Genomic DNA, 12,360 nt, shown 5'->3' with positions numbered 1-12,360 from the left:
ATGATCTCAATTGTATATTGAAGTTTCATCTCTGTGCCTATCACTAGTTGCTTGTTAACAGACATGGTAGTTGATTGTTGATTTCAACCGAATAGATTAAGATTTAGGTTAACTTACCTTTTTTGGGAATTTTTTTATTTAACATGTAAATGCTAACAGAAATTTGATGTCTATGTTAATGTAAATTTGATGTCTCTAATAAATGTAGATATGTTTTTTAGAAATTATTAGTCTGAAGTGTATGTGAGCTACGAGTGCAAGAATTTCATGATGATTCATTCTATTGTTTATTATGAATAAAAATAAACAATAGTTTTTATTGATTTTCTGTCCTCTTGGATTCTTCAGGCTGAGTATGAGAAACTTTGATTAACTGTAAGACAGACTTTATTTTTAATTACAAATTTAGTTGCATATTTAATATCAGAATTCAGAATCAGTTTTCTCCCCCTTCCCCCGACTCTCTCAGGTCAACAGCATGCACACCTTTAGCCTCAATTTTATAAATGTGACTGAGTCTCTTTTAATCAGAGGACTGTTTAAGACATGAGCGGAAAGTTCTAGATTCATAAGATAAGATAAGATAATCCTTTATTAGTCCCACAGCGGGGAAATTCACAGTATTACAGCAGCAGATAGCATACACATGCAGTCAGCTATCTAAACTTGGCATTTAAATAGAGGTAAATGCAGGATCTGAACGGTGGTCAGTCTGAGGTTCCTTGTGCCCAAGGCTTAAAATGATTGAAACTAATAAGCTGATTTCTACATGATCCCCCATGCACTACATGTAATTGTGTTTTTTTCTGTCCAGTATAAGGAGCTTACAAGAGTGAAGCCAAGTTTCTAATGACCCAGCTAAATAAAAGTTATTAAAACAGATCTGTTTTTATTTCTACTGTCGCTTCATCACGTCTAACACTTCTTTATGCTTCATCATGTGTAACACTGCTCTCAGGTGTAGACAGAAGTGAAGAAGTAACTGGTCAAAATACAGCAGCCTCCTCCACTGCAGCCCAGACTGAAGACTCAGTTAGTGGTCTCACTGCAGGTAAACTCAGTACATCGTCACTGCCACCTTTCATACATTACACTGAAATACAGTTTCAGCTTAAACACCATGGCCTGCATAATTTATAAGATATGCTCTCATTCTCTGTATTAGTGATTGTAAAACCAGGATTGTGAGGATCAGGAAAAACATTTAAAATTTAAGCTCACTGGTTTTGGCAGTGTCTTAACTTTTGTATGTGTATTCTCAGATGATCAGGTGAGAAAATTATTTGTATAAATATATGTATTATATATTTGTTATGATGAATAACATTAAAATGATCATGGTAAAGCAGGTTCAGGTGTGCCTCATCTGCCCAAATGCATTCAACGTACTGAGACATGATGTGTACACAGGCAATGGCACTTCTTTAAGGTTCAGTATAATCTATTGAGCATTTTGTCAAAAAAGTAATATAGTAATAGACAAATATCTTTTAGATGAACTTCACATTACAGTTCTCAGAAGGTGCTCTTGGATGATCTTGAGATAGTGGTATGGATCATAGCATGAGGGCTAGAAATAATGTTAAAGCTGGCTTGCTGACAGAAAACCTTTGGTTTTGTTCTGAGATTTTGTTTGTATCCTGTTCACATCTTTTCTTGGTCCTTTATGGCAACACTCTTGTGCCCTCATGTGAACACAGATCAAACTGGTTGAGTCCAGACCACCGGACCTCAAAATGAACCAGTCCAGACCTCCACAGCTCAGACCGGAGGAACAGTCAATGCACCTCTTCTACATGGAAATGTGTTTATCGGCCCAGTTAATATCAACTTTGGAGCTGACGCTAAGCACAGAGGTATTTGATATAATCATAAGTTGAGAGAATACAGATCTTGTAGTAGAGAATGATTTCAGTTGATACAACCCCAATTCCAATGAAGTTGGGACGTTGGGTAAAACATAAATACAAATACGATGATTTGCAAATCCGTTTCAACCAATATTCAATTGAATACACTACAAGGACAAGATATTTACTGTTCAAACAGATTAACTCATTTTGAATTTGATGCCTGCAACATGTTCCAAAGAAGTTGGGACAGGGGCAACAAACGACTGGGAAAGTTGAGGAATGCTCAAGCACCTGTTTGGAACATTCCACAGGTGAACAGGTTAATTGGAAACAGGTGAATGTCATGATTTGGTATAAAGGGGGCATCCCTGAAAGGCTCAGTCGTTCACAAGCAAGGACGGGGCGAGGTTCACCACTTTGTGAACAACTGCATAGTTGAACAGTTTAAGAACAACTTTTCTCAACGTGCAATTGCAAGGAATTTGGGGATTTCATCATCTACAGTCCATAATATCAAAGATTCAGAGAATCTGGAGAAATCTCTGCAAGTAAGCGGCAAGGCAGAAAACCAACACTGAATGCCCATGACCTTCGATCCCTCAGGCGGCACTGCATTAAAAACTGACATCATTCTGTAGCAGATATTACCACATGGGCTTAGGAACACTTCAGAAAACCACTGTCAATGAACACAGTTCGTCGCACCATCTACAAGAGCAAGTTGAAACTCTGCCATGCAAAGCAAAAACCATTTATCAACAACACCCAGAAATGTCACCAGCTTTTCTGGGCCCGAGCTCAATCTGAGATGGACTGATGCAAAGTGGAAAAGTGTCCTGTGGTCTGACGAGTCCATGTTTCCAATTGTTTTTGGAAATCATGGACGTCGTGTCCACTGGGCCAAAAAGGAAAAGGACTGTCTGGATTGTTATCATTGCAAAGTTCAAATGCCAGCATCTCTGATGGTGTGGGGGTGTGTTAGTGCCCATGGCATGGGTAAATTGCACATCTGTGAAGGCACCATTAATGCTGAAACGTACATACAGGTTTTGGAGCAACATATGCTGCCATCCAAGCGATGTCTTTTTCAGGGATGTCCCTGCTTATTTCAGCAAGACAATGCCAAACCACATTCTGCACATGTTACAATTTCCTCACTACTAAATATTCCACAGTCAACTGTCAGTGGGATTATAACAAAATGTAAGTGATTGAGAGTGACAGCAACTTAGCCACGAAGTGGTCGGCCATGTAAAATGACAGAGCGGGGTCAGCGGATGCTGAGGCGTATAGTGCGCAGAGGTCACTAACTTTCTGCAGAGTCAATCGCTACAGACCTCCAAACTTCATGTGGCCTCCAGATCAGCTCAAGAGTTTCTATGGCCAAGCAGCTGCATCCAAGCCTTACATCATGAAGCGCAATGCAAAGTGTGGAATGCAGTGGTGTAAAGAATCCGTCACTGCTCTAGAGCAGTGCTCTAGAGTCCACCACTGGACTGTAGAGCAGTGGAGATGTGTTTTCTGGAGTGACGCTTCTCCGTGTGGCAATCCGATGAATGAGTCTGGGTTTAGTGGTTTCCAGGAGAACAGTACTTGTCTGACTGCATTGTGCCAAGTGTAAAATCTGATGGAGGGGGGATTATGGTGTGGGGTTGTTTTTCAGGGGTTGAGCTCAGCCCCTTAGAACCAGTGAAAGGAGCTTTTAATGCTTCAGTACCAAGAGATTTTGGACAAGTTCATGCTCCCAACTTTGTAGGAAGATTTTGGGGATGGTCCCTTCCTGTTCCAACATGACTGCGCATCAGTGCACAAAGCAGGTCCATAAAGACATGGATGAGCGACTTTGGTGTGGAAGAACTTGACTGGCCTGCACAGAGTCCTGACTTCAACCTGATAGAACACCTTTGGCATGAATTAGAGTGGAGACTGCAAGCCAGACCTTCTCATCCAACATCAGTGACCTCACAAATGCGTGTGAAGCCAGACAAGCGAATAGTTTTGTTTGTAAATGAGGTGATGAAGTTTAGTAGCCAATTCATGGCATTTTGATGTATATTCCTTTTAGTTTTATCAAGAATGATACAAATGAAGCTTGAAATCTAAAAGCTTCATAATGCAGAGTCAGTCATAGCAACATACAGCATGCAAATAGCAATGGTTTTGGAGAGAAAACCATGGTTTAAAGGTTCAAAATAGGAATATTCATTAACAGCATTAAAGTCATGCAGCAGTAGATGAACAGTAAAGAGAAGGCCTTTTCCTTCCTTCCACAAGAACTCAGTGGTTGAAGTCTTTTTTCATTACATTTTATCCTTTTTCACTATTTGTTAATATCCTTTAATTCTTACAGTCAGTTATTAAGGCAATAGCATAGAACACAGTAGAGATACTTATAAATCTCTAGATACAAATGAAGCTTGAAATCTAAAAGCTTCATAATGCAGAGTCAGTCATAGCAACATACAGCATGCAAATAGCAATGGTTTTGGGCAGATGGGACAGCTCTTGGAAATGACAAAACTGAAGAACCACTTTTATTATCAGTTGTGGAATTTCTTGACTACTTTCTCTATATCATCCAAACAGAGTGTGCACCAACAAATTACTGAGGAATTTCCTCCTTTACAGATTGAAGATACTTTCCATTGACTTAATGGAAATGTAAGCTGCACTCAAATCAAGAAATTATGCCTGAAGCATCATGTGCATGCTTTCAGAAGCAGTGAAGTGCTTGGCTGTACAGTTGCAGCTGTTTGGTACCTGCTCTCTGGGATATATCACTTTTTTGGGAAAGTAGACTCTGTCTAGCATGGCAGAACATTAGACAGCATTTGTTTTATCTTTTTATTCTCCCTACTAATTAATAATTGCTCCTTTCTTTGTTTTGTGTGTATTTTTGTTTTGTACTGCTTATTCATTACTAATGTTCACTCTCTCTGTGAGACAGAGGTGAAGAGGAAACGGTTAAGATTGCAGCAGCCTCCTCCTCTGCAGCTCAGACTGGAGTCTCAGTTAGTGCTCTTACTGCAGGTAAACTCAACACATCATCATCATCATCATCATCACAAGTGAATGGCAATGATAGAAAAGTAAACATCATGGTGCTCATAATGCAAGCCCTTAACATTACACTTATTCTCTGTATTTAGGGTGATGTGGGGTACACTGTGGGCCAGCTTTCCAGACAGGGATTAAGTCAGTCATAGACTATGCAAGATTTGGAGTTTTCAATTGAAAGTAACATGTAGTTCATGAGTAACTTGTAGGCTCAAAAATCTTTACATTCCCACAATCTAGGCCTCACTCTGGCACATACTGGCCATGTAGAAAAGTCTATGCTTCTATTTGAAATATCTTCAAAATATACCTTTTAAACTTAACATGTCAGAATATGTACCAAATCCACTAATCACTGTATAGCTTTGTAGACATGTATAACTAATTACTGTATAACATTTCTTCCTCTGTGCTGTACTGCAAGAGAAAGAAGACAGTTTACATTATATGTATAACATGTAATAAGAAATTTGTGTAGTATGTATCATAGTTGGACTTTTTGCTAAGCCTTATTAATAAAGGTTTTATTACTGTCTTTCTGATATATCCTTGTTATTAACTAATATAAGTCATACTAGTGTGCAAAAAGAAAAGTGTGGTAAAGAAAGATGAAAACATAGAAGAAATTCTGTATAATACAAGTTTAGTCAAAACCACTCAGCCTTACTCACGTCACTAAAAATGGAATAACATTTAGTTTTCTTGTTACATTTTAGCAGCTAAAGAAGATGGAGCTGTAAAAGATGCACTGAAAAGACATTTTGTGGCAAAGTTGGCAAAGCTGTATGACAGAACTTCACTAGAAGGGGATAATTTGCTTTTGAAGGACATTTACACTGAACTTTATGTGATTGAAGGCTGCACAGGAGGAGTGAACACTGAGCATGAAGTGAGACGGATAGAGAGTTTTTATCCCAAAATAGAGGAAAAACCAATCAAGTTAAGTGACATTTTCAAAACACGATCCAGTAAAAATGAGTTTGGTACTAAAGTACTTACATTGGGAATAGCAGGAGTGGGAAAAACGGCCTCTGTACACAAGTTTATTCTTGACTGGGCTGAAGACAAATGCAACCAGGATTTAGATTTCATTCTGTTGTTTCCCTTTCGGGAACTGAACGTGATCAAAGAGGAGCAGTACAGCCTCTGGAATCTTCTAATTTACTTCCATGATGAGTTCCACAATGTGGATATGAGGGAGATCCTGAATCACAAGTGTAAGGTGGTTTTTATATTAGATGGACTGGATGAAAGTAAACTTATTCTACATTTTAATCAAAAGAAACTATCTAAAGTAACAGAGGAGACTACCACTGATAAACTAATAACAAACCTCATCAAAGGAGCGCTGCTTCCCTCTGCTCTTATCTGGATAACCACTCGACCGGCAGCAGCCAAAAAGATTCCACTCGAGTACATTCATCATGTGACAGAAATACATGGATTCAATGACCCACAGAAGGAGGAGTACTTCAGGAAGAGAATCAGGGATGAAGATCAAGCCAGCAGAATCATTTCACACATTAAGACAGCAAGAAGTCTCCACATTTTGTGTCACATTCCAGTCTTCTGTTCAATCTCAGCTACTGTGCTTCAGGAAATGTTGAAGGATGACAAAGACATGAAAAATGCTCCCACAACTCTTACAGAAATGTACACATGATTCCTGCTGTTTCAGACGAGAAAAAAGACTGAGAAATACAGCACAATACAACATTAGGACGGTACAGTTCCCCCATCTGAGAGAGACAGACTGGGAGTAGAGGGTGTACTGAAGCTCGGAAAACTAGCTTTCCTCCAGTTGCAGAAAGGACAACTCATATTCTATGAGAAGGATCTGAAAGAAGGTGGCATTGATGTTGATGAAGCTGTAGTGTACTCTGGAGTCTGCACACAGATCTTTAAAAAGGATGAGAAGATTTTCAGCTTTGTCCATTTGAGTTTCCAGGAGTTTCTTGCTGCCGCCTTTGTCTTCCTCACATTCAGAGATAAAGGTAACCCACTCCTTGAAACCATAATGGAGAAAATAAAGTGGACGTTTAAACATGCAATGGGTGATCTCCTCAAGACAGCAGTGGATAAGGCCATGAAGAGTGAAAATGGACATCTGGACCTTTTCCTCCGCTTCCTTTGTGGCCTCTCCCTGGAGTCCAATCAGAGGCTCCTTAAGAGTCTGCAGCCAGAAATGGACATCAAAGAAGAGAGTCTAAAGGACACTGCAGACTACATTAAAAGAAAGATTAAGAAGAAAAAACACTCTGAGTAGAGCATCAATCTCTTCCACTGCCTGAGTGAACTGAAAGACAATTCACTGACAACTGAAATTCAGGAATACCTGAACTCAGGAGATCTCTCAACACAGAATCTGTCATCTACACAGTGGTCAGCTCTGGTGTTTATGTTGCTGATGTCAGAAGAGACTCAAGAGAAGTTTGAGCTTAAGAAATACAGGCCATCAGATGAAGGACTTAGAAACCTACTCCCAGTGGTGAAAAACACAAGACGAGCTCTGTAAGTACCGTTTTCATTAATGTTTCATTTATTTATTTATTTTTTTGTAAAATGAAATCCTAATAGCTACATAATGAGGACATCTGGGGTGAGCTTGCAAGTCTCATTTTACCTGGTATTTTAAACTTCTGTAGAAGAAATTTAGACATTACAGTACAATAAATAAATATGAAAGACTTACAATAAATACAAAACAGTAAACAGGCAGCACATGGTGCTGAGAGTATGTGAGGTCAGCCACACACATTGGGTGTGTCCCAAAACCTAGTGAGCTCTCTAAACAGCCACTGTCTACAGGGGTGCTGGAGCCCATCCCATCGGGCGGAAGGCAGGATACACCCTGGACAGGTCGCCATTCCATCGCAGGGCAGACAGACAGAGACATTCACTCACACCCAGGGGCAATTTAGCATGTCCAATCAGCCTGACTGCACTTCTTTGGACTGTGGGAGGAAACCCACGCAGACATATACACATAGACGCCTCATGGACTGACACCGCCTATTGGCGCCGACGTAACAGGTGGCCGCCATATTGGATGGGTCTCCCCTGCGCTCCAAGTGCATTTATTTGTACTGAGGAAGGAGTATAAAATAAATATAATAATCACAACTCTCCAATTTTGACAGTTTGGTTTGTTACAAACAGCAGAGATATAGTTATGAAACAGGATGCTGTCAAACATTACATACACATTAAATACGTGCTTTCATGCTGAAATACTGCTGAAATATACTGAAATATTATGCTCTTTAACAAAGACAGACATATGATATGGTATATTAATAAGTATAAATGAATTAATTTTATATTTTAATGAATAACGTTTTATTGTTCATTTGAAATTATTTCACACACACACACGTATACACACGTATACACACACACACACACACACACACACACACACACACGTGTATTATATACACAAATATGGGGCTGAGGATCTAAAACCCTTGAAAAATAACTGTTTTGCACAGTTTCTTGCGTGTGCTGGCACTCTGTAACTCCAGGGTAGTTAATTTTGCGATGTGGTGCAGCCTTAGTTTGTGAAATACAGAGACAACAAATGACAGGAGCAGGAAATGATGGTTCTCGATTCCGAATTGGGTTTCTGCAATGTGCTCCCCGAGTAAAAACACATCTTCAGAACCAATCGCAGCCCGAATGAACTGGTTGACAGAGGACACAGTGACACCTGTTGATTTTTGGCGAATCACACGCTCTGCTGCTCTGACCACCTTTACTGTTCCATCTTGAAGTGCTCGCTACAGAGCTTGGATGACTGAGTAGCAACAAAACCCTCCCTTCTTTTTATCGCAACTTCCCATTGCCTCCTCAAGTCAATGTTACTGGGAAACCAAAATATGAACAAAAAAACGCAAGAGATACTGAGAGAGACTACCTGTTCCTGCTGTTAGCATTTTGTTGGTAGCCAAATATCCTTAGTTACGATGGCAGAATATTATAAATGGTAAAATAACCGAAATTATTGTTCAATCTTACTTGTGAAAGGTAATGTCACGCGATCTGCTTTCAATACTGCGCCGATTATAGCAACCGTAGGCTGCACAAAATACCGGCATAATCTGCGTTAGGTCTGGTGTGAGCCTTCAGTGAGGTGACCCATCCAATATGGCGGCGACGCTGAATTACGCTCCAGCCCGTGATGAGGCGTTTATGTGTATATGTCTATGTGTGAAACCAGATCTGTTACGTCAGCTAACAGACGCCAACGCTGACTAGCATTGCGTTGAGTGATGGGGGGAGAAGGGGGGCCATCCTACCAACCCAGAGAGAGCGAGGCCAATTGTGCTCTCTTGGACTCCCAGCTACGGACGGCTGTAGCATCACCGGGGATCGAACTCATGATCTGCTGATGACGGGCCAACTCTTTAATTTAATTAATACACATACAAAATTCAAATCTACACAAACCACAAACACAACTGCAGATAAGCTGCATTAACCAAACAGCACAATGATCTACACAACTACAGAATTGAATAAATGAATATACAGTTAGTCATTCACTAGCTATGAAACTATTTATACAGCTAATGCAGTAAATACAATGCAGTAATTATTTAAATAATTTATGTACAATTAAATTAAATAAATATTCCTACACAATCACATGGACCAGCCGCTTCATTAAGTCCACCTCTTTGTCAAGTCAGGTCAGCTTTATTGTCAATACTACAACATGTACAGGACATACAGTACAGTGCACTGAAACTGCGTTACTCTCAGAGCCCATGGTGTAACTATAACATTAAATAGACGGTAAACAGGAAAAGTGTAAATTTAAATAGACATTTAAAAAATACACTAATCATAAAAAAAAACATTAATTGTAGAAAAATAGATTAATAAAGAATAATATGAACGTAAGAAGGTCCTGAAATGAAAATTAAAGTGACATAAGGCACAGACAGATTAAGGTCTGTGGTATAAAGATAAACAGTAGTGCAGTTAGAATGAGCTTATGGAGCAGGTAAAGTTATGAGTGCGTATATTTTACTCACTTTCTTTTCTTCTTTTCTATAGATGTAAGCTGGATGTAACCTCACTGTACAGTCCATTGAAATACTGAGTGCAGCTCTACAAACAGAAAACTCCTCTCTGACAGAGCTGGACCTCAGTAACAATGATCTGCAGGATTCCGTTGTAGAGCTGCTCTCTGCTGGACTGAAGAGTTCGGACTGTAAACTGGAGATACTTAGGTTAGATTTCCTAAATGTGATGACATTTCGCTGTTCTACTCCAGCATCACAGAAGGATGCAGCTAATGATTGTGCTGTATGTATGTATGTATTGTGTTATATACATATTTCAGACAGGATATTTTCTAATGAAGCTGATAATAATCTCTGAGTATATTGCTAACTGCATGAAACCAACTGAATTTTCTGAAACGGGTGATTCTGATTGTGTCATTGGCTCATTATTGTGTGAAGCAACTTGATATCAATCAACAATATGCAGTTCCATAGAATTATAGAAACATATGTATTTGTTTGCTTTTTAATACTTAATAAGTATTAAACAACATATACCTTTTAATACTTGATAAGTATTACAAATTAAAAAAATAAAAATAATTACTGTAATTCATTTTATTTAATTGAATTTAACTATCATAACAACTATTCTTATATTATGAATTTAATTAATGCAAATTTAAGCCAAGTAAAGTCAACTTCATGACCCATGTCAGAAATTCTGTAAAAAGAAACAATATAACACTAAAAATAGAGCAAAATCACTACATACAGTAACCCGTCATGCACAAGGTATACAAAACACATGTATTACCATAACAAAGTAAAAAAGAAAATGCAGAAAAAAATGAAAGTTATAAAACACAATCGGTTTGACTGTTAAATATACTGTACGTCAGTATAGAGAGGAGTCAGTGGCAGCTGCTCAATTCGTATAATCTCACTGTCTTGTTTAAGAAAAGGGAGAATTTCTGTATGAATGAAGAATCTCAGATTAGAAACCAGAATTCAACTGCAGTAAATGACTGTTGGACATGCTCCATGACCTTAAGCTGCTTTTTGAAACCACACCCTGGATGGTGCTGCTAGCTGGGAGAGAAAGTGTCTAAAACAACAACAGAGAGGCATCTGTGCTAGGCTAACAGCTAAACCACAGTGCTTCTGGACAGTTTTGAGCATATAGACTGGAGCGTGTTCAGGAAGGGGGCTGCATATAACACTTCAGCTGATTCTGAGGAATATACAGCATCCGTAACTGGCTACATTAGAGCATAGATGATGTGACTTCAGCAAGAGCAAAGCTGTCCTGAGCTGTCAGACGGGTAAAGTGACACCACATGCCTGTGATGGTGATGCCTTGCTTCAAGATGCTCTGAACATTTTGTGCAGCATGAAACATGAAACAGCCAGCAAGGAAGACCATCTCCTCTCCCACTGACCAAGTATTACCTGGCTGGGTGGTCATGGAATGTGCTGACCAGCTTGCTGATGTCCTAACAAACATCTTCAACATTTCTCTGAGCCGGACAATTCTTCAAAACGACTACCGTCATCCCTGTTTCAAAGAAATCATCTGTCTTGCCTCAGTGACTACCTACCTGTGGACTCACTCCAATCATCATGAATGCGTCCAGCAGTTGGTAATAAAACACTTAAAGAGCAGTCTTCCTTCCACACTGGATCCATTCAGTTTGTAGGTATCACCCTAATAGGTCCACAGAGGATGCCTTATTCTCTGCCTTCTAACTCTCACTGGCCCACCTGGACAGAAAAGACAATCATGTGAGAATCCATTTCATAGACTTTAGTTAAGAATTCACCACAATCATCCCACCGCAACTTAAGGAAATCTGAGCCTGCTGGTCCTGAACACCTCCTTATGCAACTGGACCCTGGACTTCTTGACTGGGAGACCTCAGTCCATCAGGATCTGCAACATCACCTCATCAAGTTTGCTAATGATACTACAGTGGTGGTTCTTATCATCAATAATAACAAGTCATCATACATGGAGGACATGGGGTGTCCTGCAGACTGGTGCAGAGATAACAGTATATCTCTTAATGTAGATGAAATCAAAAGGATTACTGTAGACTTCAGGAGGAACTTTGGAGGTCACTCTCCACTGCACATCGAGGGCATCCGTGAAGAGAGTCAAAATCTCCTAGTTCCTTGGTGTTCACCAGTGATTTCTCCTGCTTTGTATCAGAAAATCCATTGGAGTCCATGGGCGTGGACGTAGATTGCTTTGGTAATGTTGATGGAATTCAGAATAAACTGTACCACATACCACTGGAGAAACATCACGTGGCTGAGTGGACAGAGCACAGCTAGCACATATGACCTCTAGTTACAGTTGCACATCATTGCACATTATCTAAACCGAGTATGGAGTTTAATTGTTTGATTCTAGATTTAAGTTTGGTTAGGCTGAA

At 39.5% G+C, this 12,360-nt stretch overlaps 1 pseudogene; it reads left to right on the top strand.

Annotated features, from left to right (window-relative positions):
* The first annotated feature begins 1,337 nt into the window (after positions 1-1,337).
* LOC108411713 overlaps positions 1,338-12,360 on the top strand; it is a 34,620-nt pseudogene continuing 23,597 nt past the window's right edge.

Source organism: Pygocentrus nattereri, chromosome 12 (genome assembly GCF_015220715.1).
Source record: "Pygocentrus nattereri isolate fPygNat1 chromosome 12, fPygNat1.pri, whole genome shotgun sequence".
NCBI lineage: Eukaryota > Metazoa > Chordata > Actinopteri > Characiformes > Serrasalmidae > Pygocentrus > Pygocentrus nattereri.
The sequence above is the reverse complement of the archived record's forward strand: the minus strand, read 5'-3'. Positions and strand labels throughout refer to the sequence as shown.